At 37.7% G+C, this 13485-nt stretch overlaps 1 protein-coding gene across 7 annotated transcripts in view; it reads left to right on the plus strand.

The window, feature by feature from the left end:
• Nucleotides 1–13485, plus strand: part of OSBPL3 (oxysterol binding protein like 3) — a 90011-nt gene that overhangs the window by 21484 nt on the left and 55042 nt on the right. Inside the window, exon 3 of one of the 7 annotated variants that reach the window (XM_082047001.1) lies at nucleotides 8228–8315. The exons of the other annotated variants lie outside the window; for them this stretch is intronic. The gene's annotated coding sequence lies outside the window, so the exon portion shown is untranslated. The remainder of the gene's footprint in view (nucleotides 1–8227; nucleotides 8316–13485) is intronic. 7 annotated transcript variants of the gene reach the window in all.

Below are 13485 nucleotides of genomic sequence, written 5' to 3' on the forward strand. Positions count from 1 at the left end.
TTTTTTTTTTTTTTTTTTTTGTTTTTCTCTTACTTGGAGCACTGACATAGTAAATCTTGTGGAAGGTATTTAATTTTACTTTGTAAGCTGTATATTGACAGAAATGTTAAGAATATTGACAACTCAACATTGTCTGCTGGCTCTTTACTAACTGTCTTACATGAGAACCTCTTTGTACAGAGCTAAAATCTGTGCTAAAATGTCGTTTAGTGCTTCCTTCAAAGGAAAATAAGGTCATTTTTTAGCCTGCTTGTACTCACAAATGCAAAAAATAACCAATGTGCACAACCCTAGCTTTTCTTTGTGCACAAGTGCATGTCTGTGAATTTAAGCTATTTCTCTCAGATGAATTCAAAAGTGTTTCTTGTGGATTTAGTTATGGATACTTGCGCTAAAGTACCTGATGGCTAGTAGCATAGGCAGATGTTCCTGCGAAAAACAAAATTGGAGAAAAGGAGAAAAAGGATGTTTGTTAACTTACTGTCTTACTAGCTGCTATTGAAACAAATTAATTTTGTGTTACTGTTTAAGACTAAAATAAACTGTAACTCTGTGCATCATGGATGTTATCTATGGAAGGGGGGATGAAGAAGCAGGATAATTTTACCTCTTAAGAGCATAATTTGTATTTTTTAGTTTTAGTCATAGGTACTTTGACTTTAAACAGGTAATACCTGATCAGGCGGAGGAAATGTTTGAAACAGCCGGACTGCTAATTTAGTATCATTACAGAAAAAGTAGTTTTTAGAATTTGTGTCAGTAGAAATCAAATGTTTGTGAAATTATGAGAAGGTGGATCAAATGTACATGCACAGTTCCATGAATACAGGCTTGTAAACCAGTCGTAGCTTAAATGCATCTTTTAGGGCAAGTCGTCACTTGTAAATGTCAAATGTGTGTCAGGCTGATGCTGGGCTTGAAGCGACGTGAACAGGTTGTGAACTCCTTGGTCCTGCACTGTCAAGGCCATACACAGTTTCCTCTGCAATAGTGATGCAGTATATCTCAGATGTGAAAATCCAGATATTTTTAATAGTTACTGCTTCCTACCTTGGGAGACACTATGAATTTAAGTGCTTGAAATAGGCAATTAGCATAGCCAAAAGTGACTTATAAGAGAGGATTGCGACTCTTGTCTCCTGTTACTCACACTTTTGATTCCTTATGCTTATAAGCAGAGAAAAGTAGCAACTGCTTTGTGTCTCATCGTTCCAGAAACAATCAGGTTTGTCTGCTGTCATTTTAGCAAAAGAAACAAATTGCCTTCTTACTGGCATTGCAAGGAGTATTTTACAAAGCGAGATTCTGCATTTTGCTTCCAGACAGTGATACAGATAGCCCAGATCCTTGTCACGGAGAATGTTTTCATCACCCTCTGGCTGAGCAGAAGCACACATTTTCATCTGGAGGTCATGAACTCAGTCAGTCCTTTGATATAAATCAGTTTTGTGCTTCGAGAAGCCATGAAAACTTGCCCCTCGTTTTAAAAGTAGCTCTAAGATATCATCTCTGTCTTTCAGTATATGTTTGAACGTGTGTTTCCATCAGTTTTATCTTCTTTTTAGAAAGACTGGGTAACTTTTTCCTGTCTTTGTTTATGTAAACCATGATAAGTTGCTTATTTGTGCACCAGGTGAAGAATGAAAGTAATGCTTCGGATACATCAGAAGCCAGAATATTTGTCACATTTCAAGGGTGGCCTTAGAAATTTATTTATGCAGAGCCACTGTTGCAGAGCTTCAGGGCCCCTTGCTTTCCAGTAGTGCAACAGCAGAAGTTTTGCCTGCAAGCTAATTGCATGGAGGGGAAGAGAATGTTGTGGTGGTTGGTGGACTCCTTTAGGAACATGGTAACAAGGACGTGGGACTGAATCTCCAATCGTGGCATGTGTAGTAGTGAATAAGGTGTGTGTTTGGCCTCTAGTAGCCGCTCACTCGCTGACTCATGGTTTAAATGCCTTATACGCCCATTCGCTTTTGGGAAAAGGTCATATCTTTATTTTAATTCATAAGTTCTTGTAGCAATAGGTATTTGAAGAAGAAATGAAAAATACCTTGTTCCTTTAGGTTTGAAGAAACTTCTTACACTAAGTAGAAAAATATAAGGATTATTAAAGTAGGTATGTTTCAAGGAGAAATAAAGTTTACTTTATAGACTGAATAAAATGATAAAAATAACTTTTTTAAAGCCAGCTGTGTAAAGTCCACAATCAATTTGCTTCTATAGTAACATGTTTTAATCTTGTTTTATCCTCACATGTTGGTCCAAGCATGTAACCTGTTGTGAATTTTTTTTGTTGCACATTTTATCAAAGCATATATATGAAGGGTGAAAATAGGTCAAACCTGACCAAGAATAATTATCAGCATTGATTAATAAACAGGAATGTATTTATGAAAATGTAACATTTGCAATATTTGTTTAATGAGGTTTTTTATAGCTTACTGACTTTATGCATGTGCCACACACTTAACAAAAGAAAATGTCTACTGTGGAGACACATGCTTTTTAGTTACAAAACCACAGTGAGAATTTTTGAGAACAAAAATATATTTTCCTGTCAGCTGAAGTTACGTTGAAAGAACATTAAGACTCTGGCAGAAAACCAGGCAAGGTCTTATCTGGTAGGGAGTAAAACACGCTGCCTTGGTAGCCTGCAGGCACAATAGTGAGCATCAGAGTGATACAGTATAAAATGATTTTGAAAAGCTTGAAGAAGACTTCAATGCAGCAGGATGTTCTACTGTAACTTTCAGTGGTCTTACCTTCTGTCCAGGTGACTTCTGTGCTTCTGTATTTCCTGGAGGAGACATGGGCTCTGCTGCTGTATTTTTAGAGAATGGCAAGTTACTAAAGAAAAGGAAAAGCTCTTGATCTAATACCAGATTTCATATGATGCCTTACTTTACAATGTACCAAAAATTCTCCTTCTCCCCCCCGCAAGTTTTGTCAATGTGTATGTTTATCCCCAGGAGTTTTTTACTCCCAGTACCTAAACCAACTGTCCACGAGTGTGTTTGAATGCACTGCAAGTAGTAGCTTATTTTAAACAGTAGGAGTCATGCTTTCAGAAAAATCAAAGAAATTTCAATTATTATTCTACTTTAGAAGCCTAATACTAAGGGATTAATGAAAATGTTGATTGTAGAAAATTGTCCTTCTGTAGCGCAGCAAGTGTTTGGAACTGCTATCAAACTGCCAAGTGCTACAAAATGAAATAACTTTAATTCTTAGGGGCTCTTAAGTTAGCTAAAAGGTAGATGCTGTCAGCTCCAGTCATAGTCAGAGACAGCAGTGCTGTAGCTGTTGAGAAGGATAAGGGGGACTTCAAAAGTGCCCTGTCCCTTTATGTGTGATTTTAACGGCATCTTTTAGTGGGCAGCCACTCTACTTCTAAAGGTTGAAACTGTTTGTTAATGCAGTTTTTAACACTTTAAAGATCCACCAATCCTTACCTGCTGATTTTATTTTTGTCATCACTGGACAAAATGGTATTAACAAGTGGTCGGTGAGGTAAAAGGTACCCGAAGATAAGCTAGTTTGTAGTTTTACCTGCAGTACCTTCCAGCATCAGGCCCAGCAGCTTTTGAAAGGAAACGATTGGTTTGGGGGAAGTGGAAAAAACATTAATCATTTGGCTCAAGCTTTGGGACTCTGGAGGAAACTGGGTTCTCCACTGTATGGAGGGAGAAGGGGCTGCAAAATTCAGAACTGAAAGGTTCAGTGGACTTTGGCTTGTCATGAGGGTAGTATCAATTTGCAAATTTTCTATGCCTGTAGATGGCTTTCATAGCTAGTAAACTTCTGACTAAATTTAGTGTCTTGTAATTAAATGGGATGCAAAAATATAAACAGAGCAGACTGTGTTCTCTGCCCATAAAGAGGAAACATGCTACATATCTCTGTGGTCATGTAAATTAACGTGATACTGGAAAGGTACAAAAGTGGCCCTTAAATCCAGAAGAAAATAAATAAATAAATAAATATTTTTTTTGTTGGCTTTAACCTTTCTGTATGTTTGCTTTGTATGAAGATATGAAAAGAATGATTCTCATTAAAACCTAATGAACTATATGTGGATATTTGGTACTGAATTTAGCTTAGCAAAACAAAGTATATTCACAGACAGCTGTACATATTTGCTTAATAAAGTAATAATTTATATAGCATTACATATGTCTAAGTCAGATTCTTAACTTTACACTCTTTATTGCTCTTGAAACTGTAACTAAGATGTTATACAGTTTCCAACAGATCACACACAGGATTTCCATGGAAAATGGTTAAAATATTGAAAAAGTAATTTTTAAAATTTAAAAATGTGTGACATTCCTAGAACTAATTTACCGAACCAGAAATGTACAATTGTACCTGTGTACTGATTTATTTCTGATAGTACTTCAGAAGCGTAAAAGCTGTTCCCTTGCATAGTTTGTTGGTATTTTGTCAATTTATTAGGTGATGAATAAGCATTTTTTTCAGTTTCCATTTGTCTTCCCCATTTTGAGTGAGCAATATACAACACTTGAGACTAGGCAGCATATGTTTTCTGAGGAAGATGTTGCTACATAGAAATTCACGTTAACTTTCCAGAGCAGCCTTGATTCCAAGTGGGTGATTAACAACTCTTCCTAAAATGATGGTTAGAGACCCATTAAAACCTTCCATTTAAGCATATGCTGCTTTGATTTACTTTTTCAATTTAATTAATGTTTAGTAGACTATTGTCAGGGAGTGTAAGCATAACTTCAGGAATAAAATTTCAAAGTTAAACATTTTGACAAGATTATTTTTTGCTGGTCCTTCAGGCTGTTCGTAATGGCCACAGTTTCAGTTTTGCTGATGTTCTGTCCTCATCTGGGGTGACAGAATCCACCCATCCTCTGAGAAACAGAGGACACAGCTGTCCTGTCTTCTTCCATTCTGTTCTTTTAATGGGAAAGACAACAGGACACAAAATATGCAAAAGTTCAAATTGTCACGCTCTAAATAACAATCAGTCATTTCCTTCCAATAATACATTTTACAAGGAGTAACTACCATAGACTTTTAAGTCAACACTAGTTAAACTTGGGGTTTATGATCTGTAGTGTTATAGTTTGGGAAATATATTAATGAATATAATGGTTCACTTTTTTATTTAGTAAACATAAATGAATGAAAATGTAAATAAAAGTGAGAGGTTTTTCTACAGCAGACCACTGAGCCTGGAGAATCTCTTGCACATGCTGTATTTTTGCTGTATGACCCACTATAGAAGTGTACACATCTGTGTCTGAAATATTGATAGACTTCTTGGTTTGGTTTTCCTACCAAACCAGTCCTTGACAGCATGCATTTTTATTTTTATTTCGCTTTTTATTTCCATTTCACTCATTGTTGTTGGAAGATGTATTGGAGAGAAGAAAAGGGAGGTGAGCAGTGAGCAAGGGAGGACCGTGGCTGGCTGGCTGTAAGAGAAATGGGGAGTTTACTGTTCCACTTAAATCCTCTTGGCTCTGTGCAGCACAGGTTCTTGTACAGAAGTAAGCTGTCTTGGGCAATTTTCCAGCGAAATGCTTGGATGTGTCTAATTTAAAGACAAGGTTTCTTTCCTTACAGGCCAAATCCTGGTGGGGGGGTGGTTGAAAAGTGAGGGAGTTCACTTGCCTGCTTTCAAAGTCAACCCGTGACCAGAAATTCCAAATTTCTTGAAAGTCTAAGTGCAAAATTATTCTTCCCTCAGAGCATGACTCATGCTTTCACTTAGACACCGAATCTAGAATGCTATTTGTTCTGCCTGGCCAAACTGTAGTTTATATGTCACTTCTTAATATCTTTTTTTCCCCAGTGCCATACAGTTATCGAGGAAATCTGAGAGAAACCACTAATTCAGAGGTGGTGATAGCTAAGGAACAGCTGTTAAGGGCATGATTCATCATCTGCTCCTGCAAGTTGTGAGATTTCAATCTACCCTGTATTTGCAAACTGTGTGGTGAAGGAATACTGGTGACCCGGGTGCAGGGGCTGCCACGATAGGTATCCTCTGCGCTGCTGTGACTGTCCCTGGCACTGGCCGGTACCAGATGCTTTAGATGAAAAGTGTGTCAGTCCTTATCCTGAGTAGTTATAAAACATTTGCCCTTTTCTCAGACCCTTCTTATAATCTTCATCAGGTGGAGTTATGATCTAGTGTGAAAAAAGGCTGTCTTTATTTTTTTCAAGTTTACAGAAATTGCACATCCTTTTATAATAAGTGTATACCTTGATGGTATACACGAAGCTAAATAAATTTATATTATAGGGCATGGCTTGGTCTGTTTTCAAGGGTGTTGTATATTACTTCTACCAGCAACAATTGCCATGACCTACTGTATCAAGTTGAAAAATAATGCACATTTCATTTAAATAAAAAAGTGACACTACAAGAAAGAAAATGCCCACTGAGCTAAAGAAAGCAACAACTGTAGGGAACTGTAACAGCTGCAATAACAAACAAATGAAGCTGGCCCTTGAAATGAAAGGTGTGGGGGGGAATAAACACCTTTTTTTTTTTTTTTTTTTGAGGCTTTTTCTTCACCACCAGAAATGCCTGCAAGATCTCACTGGTTTTGGCTGTGCTCTTCTTAAGTTTTTCTTGCAGTCATATTTCAGATGGAAGGTTTTTTTTAAACAATATCACAGAAGTATTTATGAAAAGAAGAAACACATAACATTCTTAAATACTGAGTATCTTTCAAATTGTCAGTATGTCAAAATGGTACCTCTGAAATGAACCATGCTTTAGTATAAGCGGATGTGTTGGTAGGAGAACAGCACCGGGCATCAGGAGTCACCACCTCTGTACCGAGGTGGGAAGTACAGAGGACAGTACGGCTGAAAGACGTAGAGGGCAGTGACTATAGAGGCTTTAGAGAAATACAAGGAAGAAGTAAATGAGCTATAAGGATTTCATGCAGCTTTGTATTTCTGCACTTAAAATCTGATATTGGGCTTTGTATAACACATGTATCTCTCAAAGCAGAAGCAGCAAAACATTTTCAAATCATAAACAGGTTTCAGGGTTCTGTAGAACATAATCAGGCTAAGATCTTATTTTAAAATGTATTTAATTTTATTCCTGTCAGTGTTGTCTTACCTCTCTTATATTTTTGAAATAGCAACTTTAAAGGTTTTGAAAACTCCCATTAAGACTAAAATGCAATTCACAGTACATGACTATCACTGTTTTCTTCTTTTCATGAAGTCATAATGGAAGAGGATATAAATACCTCTGCAAAGTTCAGTTGGTCAATCCACAGGCTATATACATGCGTTTAGGCAGATTTGAATATTTTGGGATTTATCTTGTTAGCATCTTCAGACTTGGTTAATTCATGACTAGCAGCACAAAATTTGAGGAACACTTCTGAAGTGGGATCTTTGGCTATGAACTAGAGGCCCTTTTAATAGTGGCTTGTGAGGAATAAGAAACCACTAACAGTGTCTTTTGCCTGGATGCCTGCCTGTGTGGGGGATGCTCCAGCTGTGCTGTTGGGATGATAAATTCATGTTTTTCTGTTACATAACTATGCATCATATTTTATTTAACTTACAGCCCAGAAGTATGGCCACAACATGCTAGATACGATGTATGCATTTAAAACACAGTGGTGTTGTCATAGAAAAAAATAAATCTGCACAGTAAGACTTGACTAATAAAGGATCATTAGCAGTTGAACCAGGTGATAGCATCAGTGTAGATGTACATATAGAAAGCATGTAAATAAATGTATATATACTTTGTGTAGGTGTTGGAAATAAAGCAGCTTTATGGCCAGTGAGAATTGTAGGTTTTGCCATAGAAGGTGCTGCAGAAGTTCTCAGCTTGACAAATGGAGCCCAGCAGCTGAAGGTATATTGGGCAGAGGGCAAGGCTGTGGCCACCCAAGCCTCCCAGGCAGGTGGCATAGTAAAGGATCTGAGTATAGCGGCCAGCTCAGAAAGCCGAAGTCATGCAGGTCTGGAGTGAAATGTCCAGATCTGTGCAGACTCTGCAGTGACTCAGGGTTGGGAGGCTTCTGGCTTGGCATCCGAGTATGCTGTCATGGGGCCAGTGTAATCGCATAGACAGTCACCTGTAATTGTCCTTCAGCCTTGCAGCATCAGGCTGCAACTGCCACGATTGAGTATTAGTCAGTAAAATTCATGTCGTTAAGCTGGAGTCTGAGAAGAATAAGCCTTCATTCTCTTTTTTTTTTTTTTCTAGGGATAGCCTTATTTGAGGTCTAAGTGTCCTTTGCAAGGTCTTTGCTTATTTAGCTGGTGTGAAATGAAGTTCTGTTACGAAGTGTGGGGTAAGGAAGATGTACCTTCTTTTATAAAGAATATTTTATTTCTGTCACAAAAGTACTGGTATTTCTGCAGACGTTTGTATTTCAGAGTACTCTGAAATGATTGTGAAAACCAGATTTTCTGATATTTATTTATTTTTTTACCCCTGGTGAACAAGTCCTGATTCAATACATTACAGGCAAATGGGAGGTTGTTTAGTGGTTTCGGATAAATTGTGGAAACCCAATTTGAACTGTTTGTGTTCACACGTTTTATTTAATTTGCTACCTGTGAAATATCCTGTTTCTGTGCATGTGGACATGAAGGCTGATTACTCTAAGTGGATGTTTTTCATATAATATATTGCTGCTTGCTCAGCTGAAGAAAAGTCAGGCCTGCAGCATCCCTGGAGTTAGTTCTGAATATAAAAAAGCCAGTGGTTTACTGGGTACAAAATGTTAATGATTGTTTTGTTCTGTTCAGACATAACTAATGTGTGACTTAATTTAGATAAATTATCTGAGAATCATTACATTCACATGGGAAGAAATGCATTTGTCACATGTATTTACTTTCTCATGCTTAATGCATCATGTCCAACTTGACAATTCCTGCACTTGTTGGTGAGTTTAAGCCTCTTAAATTTGCTGTATATGGTGGTTAAGCTGCTGGTTTTAACTAATGCCTTGTGCTTTTTCCACATCCTTGCCTCGCTTTGGAGAAGTATTCCGGGCACAGGGAATGGGGCAAAGACAGAGAGAGATGGAGCTGTGATTGTGTGAACTGGCAACAGGAGATGTGAGCAGTGCTTGAGCAGTTTGTGGAGCCCACATGCAAAATAAATACAAAATCAGATCCCTCTGTACGAGGCAGCAAAACCAGTGCATTGCAGCCTTTACTGGAAGCTCTAATTACTTTAAAGCACTCTATGCTGGAATTGTATAAACAACCCACAGAGCAAATTACAGACTTTTCAAAATGAGTTGCTGGACACCATAGGGAGTAAAGGCAAATTTATATCCCATCTTTGGGAAGGATCTCGAGTTTTTGAATAGGTTTGCGATAAATCAGAATTTGTATGGCTGGGTATTCTATCACTTAGGTGAAAGCAAAATGTGAAGTGTGAAAGTTTAATGCAGTTCCAGGTCAGTCTAAACGAACTGCACTTTAAGGTGGGTGTTTTGGGAAGCACAAAGACAAAATCAGCTTTCACTGGATGCTATTCAGAGCCTGGCGTGTGGCTCCTCATTTGCCCCACTTTCAAAATCGTTGCTGAAAAACCTAATGATGCTGAAAGGAGTGAAAGAGAGAGATCAGAATCTTTAAGTAATGCAATAACTTTTTGTACTTGACACAAATATAAATTATTTGGATTTTGATGTGTGGGCTTCTTAAATAAACTGGCATGCAGCTCTAAAAGCATTTAAATTCAGTTTACCAATTTGAAGACACAGAATACAACACCAGGTGACTGAGGCATGTGTTGTGCTGTTCTCTGTATTTCTTGATTTTTCACCTTTTATGCCTATGTATGATGCCTATTAAGCATGTTAAGTGATCTGTTCATAAAATCATTTCTCTCGGTGCTGCAAATGATACTGGAGTGTTACAGGAGAACTTGCTTGCTTTGTGGCTGTATTTGATTTTATCGTTTGGTTACTGACTTGAAGCAATTATCACCTTCACTGTTTGTCTGCCTAACTGGTGGTGTAAAATCACCCTAGAGAACAACCATTCAGTTGTCTCACTGGGCACAATGTAGGAACAGTTTTAACAACAACTATATTAGTCTCTAAATTAGTGCAAGTTTTCTGCTTTAGAAGATCACTATAATGAGTCAAAATAAGAACTGTTTGTCCTTTTGTTTCACTGTTTGTATGTGCAGGCTTTCAGTTGTGTTGGGCAATCAGGTATATGTGGTACTTTTCTTGATATCTGTATGTTGGTAACTACAAAATGCAGCTCATAAATTTCATCCATAAATAATCTGTTAATAGAAGTTCTGTCTTCTACTCTAGGAAAGGCTGTAAGTCTTTCCAAAAGGATATTTATGAAGCAGTCTTTCCACAGCACATGAAGTGAAAATATGTTCAAACTACCTTGCTGTCTTCCCCAGAGGCTGATGAGCAGCTGGGTGAGCCCATGTGCCTGAGAATGACAACGTGAAACAGGAGCTGGGGGACTGCCAGATCCTGCGGCCACCTTGTTTATCTGCTGTTGAAATACTTTTGTATTTTTGAGTACAGAAAACTAGAAAACTGTAAATGCTGATGATGTAATTTCTCCAAATGTAATCCTTCCATTTGCCATTGGTCATTTCCAGATTTATCTTTAATGTGATGTTCCGTGTAAATCCTTGTCATTTTGGAGTGACTAAAGTACAAGATTTGAATGTTTTTGATGTATTTTATGATGTGTTCTCAAAACTAGTATACAATAAAGCTTAGAAAAGATCGGATGCATTTAAATGGGAATTTTAAATTCTCTTGACTTAAATTATCATTCACAGTAATTTATTTTCACATTCTTCCTCCAGCTCTTCACTTTTTACATGCATTTAATTATTCTACCTTTTCATAATTAAATGCATAAAATAAAATAATGAAATTTAGTTCAGTGGTTGTGTTTTAACTGTCTGTATTTTCCGTAGAAGAAAGTGTGAGTTATGAAAAGGTTTTAACGCCTGCGAACTCCAAGTTTTGTGGCCAGGACTTGATAAAGACTTTGAAAGTAGAGTTCAAGTCTTGACCAGCCTTTGAAATACAATTTTATGTCAGAAGTGCAATTTTATGGCATAAACTTTGTAAAGGTGTTTTCCTCCTTTGTGTGGTCTATATTTTATCATGTAAAAAAAGACATACTTGAATGAGTTTCTCAGACTTTTTTATCTTAAAAGTACCACTTGCTGGTAAAATTCTGGAAAACAGAGTCAGTGAAAGATGGTAAATAAAAGTTAAGGAAAAATATGTGGGTCATCATGGCTAAAGTGGGCATGACTGCCATCTCCTAAGAAATTAGCTTTCAATGGTATGTTTCATGCAACTTTGTATGTTATTATATTAGACATTTTTAGTTAAATTAAACCCTTTTAGCACCCTCCTCTAAGAAGCTCTGGTGTGTTTGGTTTTATGTTGTGTTTTTTTTGTTTGGTTGTTTGGTTTTTTTTAGAAATATATCAAGTGTAGTATATGACAAATTGTGGAAAATGTCTTTTTAAGTATGTCAGAATGCACCTTATGCTGCCCTACTTATAATTAACCACAGGTTTAATTTGGTTCTGTCTTGTAAGTCCCGATGGTCTAGAAAAGCCAGTACCACCCATATGCCAGCATTTTAGAAACAAACAGAAAAATGACGAGAAGTGGAGAGGAGAGTGGCTAAGACCAAGATTAGTGGCAGTCTTCTAATATCAAGCAATTTAAGGGGAATCTACATCACTTGTAAATATTTCTGCTTATTGCTACGTTTATAGCCTATAATTAAAATCAAAGCTGTTAGTTGCTGTTCAAGTATAACCAACCTCAAAAATGCTGTGAAACAACCAAGACGCGAGACTGCACATATTGTAAAACACTTCCTGCTGTTGTCTGCTGTCTCTATAGCCTGTTTATAGCCACTGGAACTGAAGTGCAAAATGAGGGTACTCATTAGAAATAACAAATACGGATTGTTAAGTTGTAGCACCCTTTCACTGGGCTCAAATCAAGTTATTTGTAAATTATTCATTCTTACGTATTGCTGAGGCATCCTAATTAAACACTTCTGTCTTTTAAACTTCTAAAAATGCTTGAGAATCGGAGTGTAGCTCAAGTGGGTTTTTTTAATAATGAAGAATTTCTTTTTTTTTTAATTAAATTCAAATAAATAGCTGGTAGCTTGCACTAACCTGAATCTAAATGTAAGATTAGGGACAGAGTATCTTTTTTGAGGTCGGTCTGGATCAGTTGACAATGATACTGCTTCTGCTTTCTTCCCTGGAAGTTGGTGCTGACCACCCCTGCATTTTTGCCAAAACAAAGTATGTGGACTACCCCCTGTGACAAATGACTCTCCACTGCAGTGCTCCTGTGATTGTTTGTTTATGAGGGAACTACTGATCTCTAGAAAAGGGACAGTAAAGAATTTCTTGAGAGCAATAATTTCTTGTTTTGGTGGTTCTAGAAGTGGATGTGAATTTGAGCTCTAACCTGCCAGCAGGGGCACTGAGCTGCTGCTGAGACCCGCATCACTTCTCAGCAGCTTTGCATTGAGTCCGAGCCCCACTGCTGCAGGCAGGCCATGTTTTACATTGGGATGTCATACTGTGGTAGCCTTATATGAGCAAACTTAGTGCATTAGAACTCTATACATCTTCCTTGTTCTGTGCTGTCTGTAAATGTGTTACATTATTCACAAAGTCTTAAATGAAGCCTTCCTTTTTTGGCCAGTCTCCTAACTTGCTTTTAGGTTTTGTTCCGCTGCAGTTAGGCAGCAACAGGACAAGATCTGACATGAAAGCACTCACTCTGAAACGGACCTTCTGTCCTTCCCAAGCATGGTTGCTGCTTCTGCAGCTTCGTGTTCACTTTCTTCCTTTTTCAAGGTCAAAAGTTCTCTTACCAGCCCTGTCCAAGTAGAGCCTGTAAGGTAACCCTAGCCTGATTCAGGTTCTCCTCCAGCATTTCAGAACTTGAGGAGGTGGTGGGGGGATTCTATCATTTGAGAAGGGGAGAAGATCCCTTTTATGGTCTCTTTCCTGCTCAAGAGCAACCCTGTTAACCTGATTGGAGACCCTCATCTAGAACCTGCTGCTGCTTTTGCTGACCAAGCTATTGTGATTGATACTTTCTCATTCTGTGTTACTTAAGCAAAACATTGCATGTATTTATTCAGATTTATTATCTAGTTTCCCGTATCTTGCATTTCTCTGCTTCTAGGTCTCTTTCAATTAATCTTTATTCTATGCCATGAGGATAATGTTACACAAAACCTGATCCATGGAACCTCCTTCCTGGTTCCCATTGTCAAGGTGTTCATCACAGTCATAAATATGAATGGAGTTAAGCAGAATCTGTCAAGAGCGTGGTTCACTCCATCCATATCTGCTTCTCACAGTTGTTGTCAACTGTGTATGTGATACATGTTTCCAAGCAAAAGGACATTGCAGACATTGTCCTGTCCCTCCTTGAGGAGCTCCAGCCTAAGCCTTAAAAA

Source organism: Streptopelia decaocto, assembly GCF_964273445.1.
Source record: "Streptopelia decaocto genome assembly, chromosome: 2".
In the NCBI taxonomy this organism is placed as follows: domain Eukaryota; kingdom Metazoa; phylum Chordata; class Aves; order Columbiformes; family Columbidae; genus Streptopelia; species Streptopelia decaocto.